This window comes from Prionailurus viverrinus, chromosome B2, assembly GCF_022837055.1.
Source record: "Prionailurus viverrinus isolate Anna chromosome B2, UM_Priviv_1.0, whole genome shotgun sequence".
Classification (NCBI taxonomy): domain Eukaryota; kingdom Metazoa; phylum Chordata; class Mammalia; order Carnivora; family Felidae; genus Prionailurus; species Prionailurus viverrinus.
Window position 1 is genome coordinate 103739110 of NC_062565.1, and position 10317 is coordinate 103749426.

The following is a 10317-nucleotide window of genomic DNA, read 5'->3' on the forward strand; positions in this document are numbered from 1 at the left end:
CTCTAGCCATCCTGGTAAGACTGCCACGGGAATTTTTTTGCTAGGTTGTCCATTCTGTATCCATTTCATCGACTGTCTCTTGAAAGCACCTGGTTACATCTAACCCCATTTCTTCTTCCCTTGGTTTCCTTTAATAATGACCTCCACTGGAGGCAATTTTGTATACTTCATTAGTATTAACCATTACAGATGGCAAATAGTAAGTCCTAGGATTTTATAGAAATTGATCTTAAATGCACATTATTTTCTCAATCCAATTTTGGAAACTGAGCCTCTGCATTTCTTGTTAGGAGGGGGAAGGTGCAAAACTTTGCATTCACCACAGCCAATGGCAAAGCACATACAGTTAGGCTTCACTGTTATTCTCAGGTCATACATCATGCCGTCCATAGTTTTTCACCTTTTTGTAATGTATTCCAAAGTACATATGCAAACAGTACTATAACCTTTGGAGTAGGAAATCTGTCTGTAGCTAATATTCCCATCCTGTCAGAGTCATTCGGCTAAGTGATATTGATGGGACTTTAATGATAAAAATTAATTACAGGGTTGAGTTGTTTCTCACCATCGTGTGCCACTGTGTTGTCACATTGCTTTCAGCTTCAGTGCACCCTGCCACTTGTCTCTCGAGAAAGTTTTGCTTGTAATTGAAGTATGTGCATGTTTATCTCGGTTTGAACATATGTGTGTGTGGAGGAGAGAAGATCCCATTCTGCTGATCACAGCTTGTGACGGTTATTTAGCTCTTCAGATCACTTTTATTTTCCAGGGTCTATTTCTCCTTCTAGGAAGCATTTCACTGAAAGAGACATTTTAAAGCATCAACAGAAGGTACCTGGCCATTTTTAACACACAATAAGGATCATACACATTTTGTTAACTTTTAAAATATTATATATTTGACTAGATCAACCTCCAAGTACAAAATATTACTACAATTAATTGTGGTCAGAGAACCTTTATCATAAGACAACGATCTTTAAAACATACGATTTTGAAGTATTTATGAGCAGGGACAGGGGCAGAGGTAGAGATTGGGAAGAGTAAGGAAAGCAGCTGTATGCAGCATGATCTTAGGAAATATTTTAAACTAATAAACCATGCATGAAAATAATTGAAGTCTAGGTGATGCCTTTTTATTTTAAAATGACAGAAAACATAATAGAGTCAGTGGAGGACAAGTGTTGGAAAGAAGCTTAGAAGACATCTTTTTTTTTTTTTTTTAAGTGCCTTTGACCACAAACCACATTAAGAAACACATTTTAGGGGCACCTGGGTGGCTCAGTCGGTTAAGCGGCTGACTTTGGCTCAGGTCATGATCTCGCGGTTTGTGACCCATAAGACAATCCACGTCATTTAAAAATAAAATTTCAGGGGCACCTGGGTGGCTTAGTTGGTTAAGCATCCAACTTCAGCCCCGGGCATGATCTCACAGCTCGTGAGTTCGAGCCCCACGTCGGGCTCTGTGCTGACAGCTCAGAGCCTGGAGCCTGTTTCCGATTCTGTGTCTCCCTCTCTCTGACCCTCCCCCGTTCATGCTCTGTCTCTCTCTGTCTCAAAAATAAATAAATGTTAAAAAAATAAAAAAAGAAACACATTTTACATTGTGACCCATGTGTATGTGTAAACACATTCGGCTAAAACACATTTCAAGAAACAATAATTATCCTTACTGTATGCTAAGTACTTTAAATTGTTTTTTTTTCCTCATTTGTTCAATTTCACCTAATAGGTGGAAAAACATAAACCAACACCAATCTCCTCATTTTACCAATGAGGAAAGTATTGCAGACCGATTGCATGATTTTCCCAAGGAGAAGCAGACTGCTACCTGCAGACCTCTGACCCCTTATTCTAAGGATGGCGTATTTCTATCATGGTTCAAGGAAAAGAACGCAGGGCTGAGTTTTTTTTTAAGTTTATTTATTTTTTTGAAAGAGAGAGAGAGAGAGAGAGAGAGAGAGAGAGAGAGTGCGTGCAAGCAGGGAAAGGGCAGAGAGAGAGAGGGAGACAGAGAGTTCCAGGCAGGCTCCACATTGTTAGTGCAGAGCCCTGCTTGGGATCCATGTCAAGAATCCTGGGATCATGATTTGAGCCCAAATCCAGAATTGGAGGCTTAACCCATTGAGCCACCCAGGCAGCCCAGGATTGACTTTTTTTAAAACCCAGGTTCAGTGCTGGTTGTTCCACTTTTTAAGGTGAGATACCTTAAATTTTACTAAGAGGAGGTAAGAACAAAATCAAACAAAAAATACACTGCTGTGTGACCTTGAACAGACCATTTAACTGGTTCTTGCTTTACAGGTTTCCACAGGCACCTTGCAGTACCTCAACCACCGATGGCTACCCTACCTGGTTGCTCTAAATTTTAAATTACATAGTTTACATTTTGCTAACTACTTACACTGTTACCAGTTAAAGGTGCCTGTCTCTCAAAAACATCTTCTTAGTTGCTGTAATTCAATTTTTCTGTCAATAGATTAATGCTCCATCATTAAATTTGATATGAAGAACTGATATAGCTAAATAGTCAATAGTATTTTATATGTGTGTGAGAAAACCTTCCAAGGTCGTTATCCTATTGATCCAACAATAGCCATGTGAAGTGGGCAGGTTAGTTCTTGTTACTTCCTGTTTATTGATCACTTAGAAATGTTCCATGATTGCCCAAGTTCTCATGTCCAGTGCATGGTAAATCTAAGACTGACCAGGTCTTCTAAGTTCTAAAGTGGTGTTCTTTCCAGAATATAGATAAAGCATAAATGTAGGCTTACAGAGTCAGAGGCAGCTGGAGCTAAGTACTATATTGAAATGGATCTCCCCTGGCTGGTTTGATAGTATAGCTGACGTGGCCCTCTTAAAAACGTATGGCGGGGCACCTGGGTGGCTCAGACCGTTAAGCGTCCAACTTCGGCTCAGGTCATGATCTCGCGGTCTGTGAGTTTGAGCCCCGCTTCGGGCTCTGTGCTGAAAGCTCAGAGTCTGGAGCCTGTTTCAGATTCTGTGTCTCCCTCTCTCTCTGACCCTCCCCCATTTATTCTCTGTCTCTCCCTGTCTCAAAAATAAATAAACGTTAAAAAAAAATAAAAAATAAAGTATGGCAACTTCTCGATGAACTAAGGATATTCACCATCTCTGATACAAACTGAAAAATGAGCAAACAATTTTGCTCTGGCCTTCAGATACCTAGTTTCAAATCGCTCTTTGCATGGAAGGCATATACGATAGATTAGAATGCATATTTAATAAAATTCATTTGTTGATGATAAGACATTTAATTCTGCACTGACTTTCAGAGGCACATTGTCTTATAAGTTTGGGTTGTGTTGGCAATTTTTTTTCAAGTTTATTTATTCATTTATTTTGAGAGAGAGGGAGAAAGCACAAGAGAAGGAGGGGCAGAGAGAGAGGGAGAGACAGAGAGAGAATCCCAAGCAAGCTCTGCACAGTCAGTGGAGAGCCCGACATGGGGCTCGAACTCACGAGCTATGAGATCATGACCTGAGCCAAAGTTGGATGCTTCACCAGCTGAGCCACCCAGGGGCCCCTGCATTGGCAATTTGAATGAATTGTCCTGAGTGAGCATCCAAGACGGCTAGTCAAAACAGAACTCACCACTTCCAAGAGAGCTGTAGCTGGACTGGCACTCGGTTCCATTTCTCACTCCCTATTCCCCACCCTCAGTGCCAGCATTCCTACTGCGGTGATGGCTGCTATGCGAAGCTCTGTCGCATTAGAAGAGCAGAAAAATAAGGAGGAGACAAGCTGGGATGATTCAAGAAACCTAAGCCCAGGGACGTGTTCTAAGGCAGGGTTGCCTGTGTATTGCGGTCCTATTATGGTGACCAACTGTCTCAATCTGCCTGAGATTACAGGACATGAGACTGCCAGTACTAAAACTGGGAGAGCCCCAGGCAAACTGGGAAGAGTTGTCATCCTGTGTCTTATCCCCAAAGATGAATCTCTGAAACTATCTAGAATAATTTCTTCAGCTTTGTCACCCTTCTGAGATTTCAAAAATTTAAGATTAATTTGATTTGACAAGAAAAATAAACAGGCAAACAGAACCTGGGGAATCTAAAGGGTTAAGAATTAATTTGTTGGGGCGCCTGGGTGGCGCAGTCGGTTAAGTGTCCGACTTCAGCCAGGTCACGATCTCGCGGTCCGTGAGTTCGAGCCCCGCGTGGGGCTCTGGGCTGATGGCTCAGAGCCTGGAGCCTGTTTCCGATTCTGTGTCTCCCTCTCTCTCTGCCCCTCCCCCGTTCATGCTCTGTCTCTCTCTGTCCCAAAAATAAAAATAAACGTTGAAAAAAAAATAAAAAAAAAAAAAGAATTAATTTGTTTACATTTAGGTCTCTCTCCCTAAAAGTTATCTACTCTAGGCTCAAAAAGAATGAAGTTTGGGGTAAGACGTGGGGAGAGGAGGGAACAAAACAGCAACTGGGTTTTTGGGGCACTGTGTTTTACAGGAAGGCAGACTTTACTCACCTTTCTGACATAGAAATTCGGAGGCTACATGGAGGAATGGGGCAGGTAAGAGCGTTGGGTGCCTGGGGAGAGAACAAACTGGGCTTAGGAAAGAGGTAGAAGCAATGAGAAGAAAAGATAAAGATTGCCTATTTGGAAAAAAACGCTCTTGGGTCAATCACCCACCAGAATCAGTAAAGATGCATTATATGGAGATCACACAGATGCCCCACTCCATTGTATTTCCAGCCCCGTTTTTACCTCTCTTGTTTTCCTATGACTCCCAGCTCTTACAACTTGGACCAAAGCTAGCAGTAGACGTGCTAGTCACTATTTAAACCTCTGGAGATTTATCAGTGACCACAACAGACACAAAGTCCTTCTGTCATAGAGCTTATGGTCTAAGGTGAAGGGGCCGCAAGCAATTCATAAAGCAAATTGGTGAAATTTCTGGTACCTTAGATTGTTATAAATGCTTTAGAGAAAGATAAAGCAAGGCAAGGGAGTAGAAACTAGGAGTGTTACATGTTAACGAAGATCTCACTGAGGAGGTGAAATTTAGAAGCAACCACACTTAAAAATGTTTTGGAAACCCGGGCATACTAGCTGGATGTTATTTTGGAGATTTAATTTTTGTCGAGCCGGTAGGTAAGTGGCAAGGAAAGCTTTATTTCTAAGTCAATAAATAATAAAAATAATAACGCTAAGTGCAGTTGGAACTAGTTAAAAGAGCCTGCAGAAGGAAGGATCAAGCGTCTCTCTGCTCGTAAGACTGAATTCCTGCCATTTTATTTCATTTTCATTTGTTTGTTTGGAATTGACCAGAGAAATACTAGAATGCGCTCCTTGCCTGCACCCTCAGGCACTGTATTTCACAAAGAAACCTCTATGAGTAAGCCAGAGCACAGCACAGAAACGAGAATTCCTCTTGACACAATTCATCTCACACTTTTGTTTCAGCAGAAACTAGACATCCTTCAACCCAAAGTTATAGAAACTCACAGCCTGAGGCACTGAATTGCATTGGGCATAACAGCCCTCATTCAAAAATAACTTATTTAAACATTCTGTTAGAGTTGCATGGAATTTATCAAAGAGGTGAGTGGGTCCTCCATCAGTAACTCTTGGTTTTCCTGCACACCCCATAAACCACCAACAAATACGACGCTTTCCATGTGAAAGTCAGCCCCTCTTGTTTTTCAGAAATGTGATACGACGATATTTTCTTTTCAAACTATGAAAGTGTTCTTTTTGAGTAGGAGAGGCATTCCAAATACTTCCTGGCACTTGTGGTAGCTTTTTATTTTGCTAAATTTAATAGACATTGATATTTACCACAGTTACAGCGGTTCTGTTACCTGAAGTGAAAGCACCACTTTAAGAATACACAGAGCAATCGTTTTTCCTGAATTATTCTGGCTACAGGACGACAAAGGTAAAGAGGCAGATCGAGGATTATATCACGAGTATTCGTGTGATGTGAATTACAAGAAAATACTAAATTAGCCTGTTCTATTTCATATCATCAGGAATGAATTACTTTGCAATCACCAAATAAAGCATCCTGGCTGCAGAATCTTTAGTTTCTGAAAATCAACAGTGGCTTCTCAAGGAACAGGTAATTGTGCCTCCTTCCTCACAAATAAAAATACAGACATTTCTGTCTCTTTAGAATCCCTACATCAAAGTTTGGAATAAATTTGAAAACTATCGAATACTTTGGGACAAAAGTCTGTAGGTTGATGTTTGCCATGACTTTACTGGGTGGCTGTTTTGTCATTCAGGGCTGGTTTAGTGGTTGTCACCTGGAGGGACTGGCCTCGGATTGCCTGAGCTTGGGTTCTCATTGCTGAAATACAGCACTTAGTAAAATTATTATATCGGCATGACCATTAATTCTTTTTACAAAGTGTTGACTTGGTGAGTTGCTCTATCCAGCTATCAGTCTCAACTCTTAGTCAATAAAAAATAAAAAACAGAAAGAAAAGGTCGAAGCTTGAGGATGCTAAATGACTGAAATCAATTTAATTTATCATAAATAATGTCTTTTACAGTGAACACACTTTTGATTTCTTAATGACTTTTTTCTTTACAAAATGGGGGCGGGTTACTGGTCTTAAAATCCATGAGTTCTGATTATTTTCATCTACTGGTAGTCTCTTACCATGATTACTTCACATGATGCCCTGTACCAAGATGGCCAATGTATATTAAACATTACATGTCTACCTTTATGTGTTTGTATCCTTTTTTTATTCTAGAGTAATACTTAGATTATCTGTGAACCACTCTTAGCCTTTTGATTTCCCAGAATAATTTAAAAACTAAGAAGTAATACAACAAAAGAGACAGAAAGAGCTTTTTTGACTGGAAAGGGAAAACTCTGTAGCAGGAAGAAGTAATGAAACACATATGCCAATACAAAATTTTGAATATGATACCTGCCTCACTGTGAGTGCTTGGTTTGAGATGAAAAAGAGAAGAAACAGCTCCACGCTCATTATCTATTCATCCTTCAAATTATTGACTGCATAGCACGTGTGTAAAAGATGGGTACAATTCCGTCTTTCCTTAAGGAGCTCACAAACAACTGAGGGACTGTCATATAAACATGTATGTGTGTGTGTGTGTGTGTGTGTGTGTGTGTGTATGTGTTTGTCTATATACAAACATACATACACACATTATATATGCACATATACACAATATATAATGTATTATAATGGGGCACCTAGGTGGCTCAGTTGGTTGGACATCTGACTCTTGGTTTTGGCTCAGGTCATGATCTCACGGTTTATAGCTTTGAGCCCCACATTGGGCTCTGTGCTGCTGGTGCAGAGCCTGCTTGGGATTCTCTCTCTCTCTCTCTCTCTCTCTCTCTCTCTCTTTCTCTGCCCCTCCCCTGCTCATGTTCTCTCTCTCTCTCTCAAAATAAAGAAATAAAACTTAAAAAATAATAGTACGTTATTATAATAAAATTATGTAATTTACTATATTATATATATAATTATATATATTATGTAATTTACTATATTATATATATTTATAATAAAATTATGTAATTTACTATATTATATATATAATTAGTATGAATCCAATTTATTATATTATAATTATAATTTGAAATATGAATACAAAATACAAACAATTAGAATAGGGTATATGCTTTAGTAGATATATCTATATACTAAGATATTTGTACTTTCTCTGTACATAGATTGTGGGAAGTTTCAAAAGAGAAGGGTTTCTCTAAAGGGGTTTTTAAACTCTATTCAAGAGAAATTTTAAAATGATCAGGGGAACAATCAGAGATACAAAAGATTAAAAATCTTAAAAAGGTGGGGAGAAGAGATGAAAAGAGTCACAGAGATTAGAAGTGACAGCAGCAGAAGCGGCAGCATCTGGCAGATTAGAACTTTGTGAATCAGCAATGCAGGTTCAAGACTGGCGTGCGATGAATGAGAAGACACATGGACGGTGGGGAGAAGAGAAAGCAGGTAGGACCGCCCCATTGGACTCCATGGCATATGGTCACTTGCACTTAGTCTCCTCAGAAAGCACAGGTATCTGATGATGAGTGTGTGAGCGTATGTGTGTGTGTTTATTATGCATGTGTTATTGTGTGTATGATCTTGTTTAAGAACAGGGTTGAAGTGGAGGTCATTAAAGAACATGCCGCCATTTATGAATTAGGCTTTGAAGTTCTAGTGTTTAAAGTAATTTTCAGTTCTGTAGAAGACCCTCCCGCCAGAATCCATAATATCCCTCCCATCAGTAATGTCAGCTCATGTTAGATGGGTTTGTCAACATTTTGTCTTTCCGTGCTGTTTGGTGTGATTCAACATCTTTCACATCACAACTTTATATGCATTCAGCCCTTCCCTCTTTCCCCCTGCTATTCAGAACTTTTTTAGCAAAATAAATTGTAGACATACGTCTTGTGAATTGAGGTTATCCCAAATGGTTGATCTGCATTTTTGTTTACATTTTTATCCTATCAAAACAGATATTAAAATCAAAGTCATTCTATAGGTAAATTGCTAAACTCTAGTAATGGGTTTTAGATTTAAAGGAACGATTGTTGAGCTAGAAAACTTAATTGTCAGCTGGCTTACATCCCTTTCATCCTTATTGTTTATGTATCTACAAAAATCGCTGCTTAGTTTTTACTAGTCTTTTCAGTTTTTAGGAATTTTGGCAATACAGATACTTCCATAAAGTCTTATTTATTCCACATTAAAAGACTTGTTACTTCTACCTTTTGACCCGAGCCACCGTCTTGCATTCATTCACCAAAATGACCAATACAAAGGGAAAGAGGAGAAGCACCTGCTATAGGTTCTTTAGGCCTTTTAGAAAACATGGAATTGTTCTGGACACATACATGTGAATCTACAAGAAAGGTGATATTGTAGACATCAAGGGAATGGGCACTGTTCAAAAAGGAATGCCCTGCAAATGTTACCATGGCAAAACCGAAGAGACTACCATGTTACCCAGCATGCAGTTCGGATTGTTGTAAACAAACAAGTTAAAGGCAAGGTTCTTGCCAAGGGAATTAATTTACATATTGAGCATATTAAGCACTCAAAGAGCCTAGATAGCTTCCTGTGGCTTGTGAAGGAAAATAATCAGAGAAAGAAGGAGGCCAAAGAGAAAGGTATTTGAGTTTAACTGAAGTGCCAGCCTGCTTCACCCAGAGAAGCACACTTTGTGAGAACTAATGAAGAGGTTCCTGAGCCTGGAACCCATTCCCTATGAATTCATGGTATGATAAGTATAAAAATATAAATAAAAGACTTCAAGACTATGAAAAAAAGCCTTCTAACTTCATTAGTCCTAATAACATTTCTGCAAGATAGTCAGGAATTTGTCCTACCGATTCTAAAAGGGAGAATGTATATATTAAGCATTTACTGAGAGTTCATGATAAATCATGGTAGAACTGAATTTTTGATCAAATGTCCTTCTAGATTAATTCCCTCTCCTTCTCTCTGTCTCTACATCTGTCTCTGTTTCTGTTGCCCTTTTTTCTGTCTCCTTTTTTCTTCTTTTTATTACGTTCAAGTTTTCTATATTGTATAGGATTGCTGTTCATAATTTTTATTTACTCATGACAATTTCCATTTCCTCAAGTCTTCAACATTGTTAACCCTTGGATGTACATGGTATTTTTGTTAATAGCGATTGAGGGGCCAGCCGCTACAGTGTGAGAAGTCCTGAAGGAACAGATGTTAGTTATGGACCATCCACAAGCAATGTTTCTAATTCCTGAGCAGAAACTGCATGGTTCTCACTGTTGCAAAAAAAAAAAATTCATCTGGCCTCAGGGTTCAACATTTTCAGGTAGATTTTGAGAGAGGCCTCTTTCAACAGTTTCATTCAAATTGTCCATTTACCTGCTCTGGGCTTTTAGTGTATAAATTACCTTCATTTTAAAACATTCTGTAAAATGGCACTAATAATCCTAATCTGGTTTTGGAATTTTCTAGAAAGCCAACCTGGACAAGTAGCAATAAAATATATAAATTGGGCAGTACTCTTTTCATAAAAGTATTAATTAGATGTGAGTTCTTGGCCAGGTTGACCTGTTTGTGCTTCTGGTTGTTTATTATTGCTGTCTCATTTTTTTCTTGTGGGGGTAGACTTATAACCATAATTTTCACAAATCCTGATGCATATTTATGCAAGAAATGTTTATAATCCATAGCTGGGAAGTTCTACTTAAAGTAAATTTCATCATGTTATTCTATATTATTTAAGTTCCTGTGGCAAAATTGAAAGGAAGCTTCAGGTCCCCATGTGCTCACAATCTGGCAGTGACTAACAGAGTGAATTTAAGTGAGTCAG

General features: G+C 38.9%; 1 pseudogene; it reads left to right on the top strand.

Annotated features, from left to right (window-relative positions):
* Positions 1-8761: 8761 nt before the first annotated feature.
* Positions 8762-9241, top strand: LOC125166490 (60S ribosomal protein L21-like; annotated as a pseudogene).
* Positions 9242-10317: the final 1076 nt, after the last annotated feature.